We start from the raw sequence: 6,213 nt of genomic DNA, 5'->3' as shown, positions 1-6,213 counted from the left end.
GGGGACAGAATCAAGTAATGCTGTGTAAGTACCATGCACAGAATGACTTACATCTTACCAGCACTGGATAGAAGCCACAGATTAGTAGTCAGGATAGCCAGGAATCGTTATCGGGAAGGGAAGGAGGTGCATAATATAGTCAAATGGAAAGCCAAAGGTCAGCAATGGGAGGCCTCGGTTTGCAGTACAGAGGCATCAGGCGGGTAACGTGGTCAGAGAGGAAGCCAGAAGTCAGTATCAGGAGGTATTGCAGAAATAGTGGAGAAGCTGGTAACATGGAGCTGGATTAGACTGTGCTGTCAAGAATATTAATCATGTGCTGATACAGCGGCAGGGCCAGGCTTTTATAGGATGTCTAATCAAGAACTGAATGGAGCTAGGACATGGGCTGGGTTAACAAAATCTGGGAAAAAGGCAACAGGTATGCAGGGGAACTGTCCAAAGAGCTGATGGCTCAATAAGAAGGGCTACTGTTCAAGATATCCCAGCGGCTGGCATTCCCTGGTACCTTCAGTGGAAGTCCACTGTGAGCCGAGGTGCAAGTATGTTTTCTTCTGGCTACCACGAGTTTTCCTCTGGCCCATATTTCTTCCACTGCACAACGTACTGCAGTTTTCCGTGGTATGTTCAGGAGTCCAAATTCCTTTCAATGACGTAGTCATGCCCTTGGACCTTCACAGGAGGGGGAGGCAGTTGCTGTCTGCTGGAAAGGCCTCAGTAGGGACACATGGAAAACTGGGTGGATTTTCAGGCTGCCCGGGAACTTCAAGTAGAAAGCCATCTGGTCGACCCTCTCTGTAATTGGAAAAGGTCCAATAAACCTTTGCCCAAATTTGGTGGAAGGTAAGTGGGTTTTCAGATTTCAGTTGGATAACCATACCTTCTCTCCAACCCAGAAAAGGGGAGCCGCTTGACGATGTCAGTCTGCCACTTCTTTGTAGGCCTCCTGAGCTTCCCACAAGGCCTCCTTTAATTACTTATAAGTATCTGCCAATGCTGCCAATTTGTGGTGGACCATCAGGATAGGAGTGTTGGCAGGAAGGCTAGGGATGAAAACGGGGTGCCTTCTGTAGTTGCATAGAATTAGCTATGGGTGGTAGAACTATGTTAGGCATTGTTATACATGAACTCCGCTGTTGGTAGATAATCCACCCAGTCATTCTGAAGATGGGAGGTGAAGCAGCGGAGATACTGCTCCAGGGTCTGGTTAGTTCTCTCGGCCTGGCAGTTGGACTAAGTATGAAAGGATAGATTCACAGGGCCATGCAAAAGTGTTTCCAGAACTTCGAGAAAACTGAATTCCTCTGTCCGAGATGATATCATCAAGAATTCCATGTAGTCAAAAAACTTCCCAGGTCATCAACTGTGTGCTTGGCAGTAGGAATCTTATTTATGGGGATGAAGTGAGCCATCTGTCATTCCACAACAACCAAGATGGTAGTCATTCCTTTCTAGGGGGGGCAGGTCAACTATAAAGTATATCAATATAGATCCCTATGGCATGGATGGAAAACCCAGAGGTCGAGCTTGTGTTGTCTTGTTCTGAGCACATACCTCACAAGAGGTTACATATCTCTTCAAATTCTTCCAGCAGTGAGGCCACCAGAAGGAACAAAGCAGGAGTTTCAAATTCCTTGTGACCTCAATGTGACTGGTCAGCTTGAAAATGTGGACCAGTTTGAGGACTTAAGAGTCGACCAGACTTGGGATCATAAAGTTGGTGTTCTTGCCTCCAAAGTCCACTGTTGAAAGAGAGTTTCACGACTATAGAAGAATGACTTAGGAAAGGCCAGAGGCTCCTTGTTCCCAACATCATAATTTTTATCCTTGGGTGATAAGATGTTGGATAGAAATGCACAAGCATGCAGTTGCATCTTATCTCTGATTCATTGTAATAGGATAGCTCCCACAGCGGAGTCGGAAGCATCCACCTCCACGAAATAAGGCAATTGTGGTCTTGGGTGGATCAGTACCAGTGCTGTAGTAAACAGAGTCTTAAGTTACTACAAAGAATTTTGTGCCTCCGGGGATCAGAAAAACATGTGCTTTCTTTGTTAGGAAGGTGATGGGAAAGATGACTTTTGAGAAGTCCTTGATAAATCTTTTGTAGATAGGCTACTGCTTGGAGTACAGAAGGTTCCCGGTTCGAGTCCTGACAATAGTACTGTGTGGCAGCTGAGTCCTGAGAGATGAAGAAAGAAGATGGTTACTGCCAGCTGGGTGAAGGGCTGGTGATAGATCATAGTGCAGGGCAATTCATTTCTTATGCCTCCCAACACAGCAGGACAGCTCTAAAATCCCCATACTGTTCTGTGGATTTCAAGATGGTTGGAAGGCATGGCTTTACTCAAATTATGCCACGAGGTTTTCTGCTATGAAAAATGCATGTTCTTAATTGTCCCTCAATGAGTATTACGTTGCTATATGGATCTGATTTACCTCTTGTCATTGATATATCTAACCACTCTATGTACAAGATGTATATATTATGTGTGATACACAGTATATGTGTGTATTTGTTTTGTTTTTTGAACAATAATTTTTTATTAGGAGATTTTTAAGAGATACAAGGCAAAATGTATGCAGTGACATACAAGTTAATAATCTCAGTTTCATGACTTAAATGGTTAAAATTAGAGATGAGCGAGCATACTCGTCCGAGCTTGATGCTCGTTCGAGTATTAGGGTGTTCGAGATGCTCGTTACTCGAGACGAGCACCACGCAGTACTCAAGTCAATTCCATTTCCTTCCCTGCATGTTTAGCGCCATTTTCTGGCCCATAGACATGCAGGGAAGGCATTACCACTTCCTCCTGTGACATTCCAGCCCTATCCCACCCCCCTGCAGTGAGTGGCTGGTGAGATCAAGTGACAGCGGAGTACTTAAAGCGGTCCCGCCCGCAGCTCGCCTCAGACACACGCTGGCATTGATTAGGGAAGGTGCTGTTGCTCATTCAGGAATAGTGTTAGCATCTTCAAGAACCCCAACGATCCTTCTTAGGGCCACATCTGACCATGTGCATTACTGTTGTGGCTGCTGGGAGCAGTTTTGCACCAATTTTTTTTTTTCATCTCGGGCTCTGCAGGCTATTACAGCTATAGTGTTCTCAGTCTGCAGTCAATTATACAGAGTATAGGGGCAGTACTGGTGAGGCAGGGACAGTGGTAGTATAGAATTCTGTCTACAAGAACCCCAACGGTCCTTCGTAGGGCTACCTGTGACCGTCTGCATTTTACTGCGTCACTGCTGGGAGTTGTAGTGCTTCACTATTACGCAGCTGGGCCTTTTTGCAGCCTTGCGTATATATTTTTTCTGGCTGCAGTTTGCGTTACATAACAGCTGTCAGCCTCCAACTGTACGCTAATAATTACCTAATTTTTTACACCGCTCTGTGTCTGCCGTCACCTTCAGGCACAGCGTACGGCGACAGCCACTGATAGAGGGAAAGTCATATACACGCTATATAGCCTGTATTCTTTTTACAAAAAATTACAATAAAAGCTCCTTGGTTGGGCTACCCCTGACCGTGTGCATTTTACAGGTTGTCTGGTGGGAGTTGTAGTGCATCACTATTGCAGAGTCAGACCATTTTCCAGCCTTCTGTATAATTTTTTTCTGGCTGCAGTTTACGTTACATAACCGCTGTCAGCCTCCAACTGTACGCCAATAATTCCATAATTATTTACACCGCTCTGTGCCTGCCGTCGACTTCTCGCACAGCGTACGGCGACAGCCCCTGATAGAGTGAAAGTCATATACACGCTATATAGCCTGCATTCTTTTTCAAAAACATTACAAGAAAAGCTCCTTCGTTGGGCTACCCCTGACCATCTGAAATTGACTGGGTGTCTTGTGGGAGTTGCAGTGCATCAGTATTGCACAGCTAGGCTACTTTGCAGCCTTCCGTATTTTTTGCTTCTGCCTGGAGTTAGTGTTACAAAACCGCTGACAGCCTTCAACTGTACGCCAATAATTTCAGAATTATTTACACCGCTCTGTGTCTGCTCTATTCGTAATCCACCATGCTGAGGGGTAGGGGTAGGGCTCCAGGACGTGGACGTGGACGCAGGCGAGGACGCGGATGTCTAAGTTAGGGTGTGGGCACAGGCCGAGTTCCTGGTCCAGGCGAATCGCGGGATTAGGAGAGAGGCAAGTTTCTGGGGTCCCCAGCTTCATATCACAATTTATGGGTCCACGTGGTAGACCTTTATTACAAACAAAACAGTGTGAGCAGGCACTGTCGTGGATGGCAGAAAATGCATCCAGCAATGTATTGACCACCCTGTCTTCTACGCCGTCCACTGCTGCAACTCTGAATCCTCTCGCTGCTGTTCCTCCTTCCTCCCAGCCTCCTCACTCCATGAAAATGTCACATTCTGATGAGCAGACAGACTCCTCGGAATTGTTCTCGTGCCCCTGCTTTGATTGGGAAAAAATGGTTCCTCGCTCACCTGAGGAGTTTGTCGTGACTGATGCCCAACCTTTGGAAAGTTCCCGGGGTCCGGGTGATGAGGCTGGGGACTTCTGGCAACTGTGCCAAGAGCTTTCAGTGGGTGAGGAGGAAGATGATGATGAGACAAAGTTGTCTGTCAGTGAGGTAGTAGTAAGGGCAGTAAGTCTGAGGAAGGAGCGCGCAGAGGATTCGGAGGAAGAGCCGCTGGACGATGAAGTGACTGACCCCACCTGGTTTGCTAAGCCAAGTGAGGACAGGTCTTCAGAGGGGGAGGCAAATGCAGCAGCAGGACAGGTTGGAAGAGGCAGTGGGGTGGCCAGGGGTAGAGGCAGGGCCAGAGCGAAGAATCCCCCAACTGTTTCCCAAAGCACCCCTCGCGCCAAGCCACCGTGCAGAGGCCAAGGTGTTCAAAGGTGTGGATGTTTTTCAGTGAGAGCGCGGATGACTGACGAACAGTGACGTGCAACCTGTGTCGCGCGAAGATCAGCCGGGGAGCCACCACTACCAGCCTCACCACCACCACCAGCATGCGCAGGCATATGATGGCCAAGCACCCCACAAGGTGGGACGAGGGCCGTTCACCGCCTCCGGGTCGCACCACTGTCTCTCCCCCTGTGCCTCAACCTGCCACTCAGATCCAATCTCCCTCTCAGGACACAGGCACGAGGGCCTCCCGGCCTGCACCCACACCCTCATCTCCGCTGTCCTCGGCCCCATCCAGCAATGTCTCTCAGCGCAGCGTCCAGCTGTCGCTAGCGCAAGCGTTGGAGCGAAAGCGCAACTACGTCGCCATGCACCCGCACGATCAAGCTTTAAAGGTGCACATTGCCAAATTGATCAGCCTGGAGATGCTGCCGTACAGGCTTGTGGAAACGGAGGCTTTCAAAAACATGATGGCGGTGGTGGTCCCACGCTACTCGGTCCCGAGTCGCCACTATTTTTCACGGTGTGCCGTCCCAGCCCTACACCAGCACGTCTCCCGCAACATCAATCGTGCCCTCACCAACGCGGTTACTGTAAAATTTCTGTAGTAATAGTATAGGCCAACCTCTGAAACATTGGGGTACCATGAGAGTTGGCGAAGGCTGGGAAATTTGGTAGGATAAGTGTGTAGGCATGGGCCCGAAAGATAAGTGTACCAAGAGTACAAGTGTACCTCTGAAAAATGTATCAACCGAGAGGGCAGGTGAAACCCATAAATATTTTTTGAAAGATACAGCTCACTGTTGCTTAATTTGTAACAGAGCCTGTAGGCAGCCCTGTTGAAAGAATTGGTTCATGTTAAAGTATCAATACTTTTGAAACTTTGAAAAATTGTAAAAACATTGGTAGATGTAGATGAGCCTTTTGGGCCGCAGAAAAATGTTGTTTCTGGAGGAGAAGTAGCAGGTGGAGGACTAATGTCAGAGACAGATTGACAAAAAGAAATGCCCTGTTTTCCCGGTGATAGAGAGGAGTGCTTTTATCTGCGGTTGCAGCGAAAAGAATCTTTAGGTTCCGCTGCTCTCCGCCGATAGAGAAGAGAAGTCTGGGGAAATCCAGGCTTTGTTCATCTTTATGAGTACCTGCCTGGTACTTTTAAAAAAAAACAGACTGACTAGGGCATGGAGCGTGGGCCGAAGCCAACATGTATTTTCTCTCATGTAACCTCAGCTTTCCGGGGCACTGCAATGGGATTTCTTTATGTACCGTCTGTGGTTCCTGCTAGCCACCCATGCTGTGGGTGCACACAGACTTCCCATAGCGGAGTTGTACTTGT

This window comes from Eleutherodactylus coqui, chromosome 6, assembly GCF_035609145.1.
Source record: "Eleutherodactylus coqui strain aEleCoq1 chromosome 6, aEleCoq1.hap1, whole genome shotgun sequence".
Classification (NCBI taxonomy): domain Eukaryota; kingdom Metazoa; phylum Chordata; class Amphibia; order Anura; family Eleutherodactylidae; genus Eleutherodactylus; species Eleutherodactylus coqui.
Note: the sequence above shows the minus strand (reverse complement) of the source record.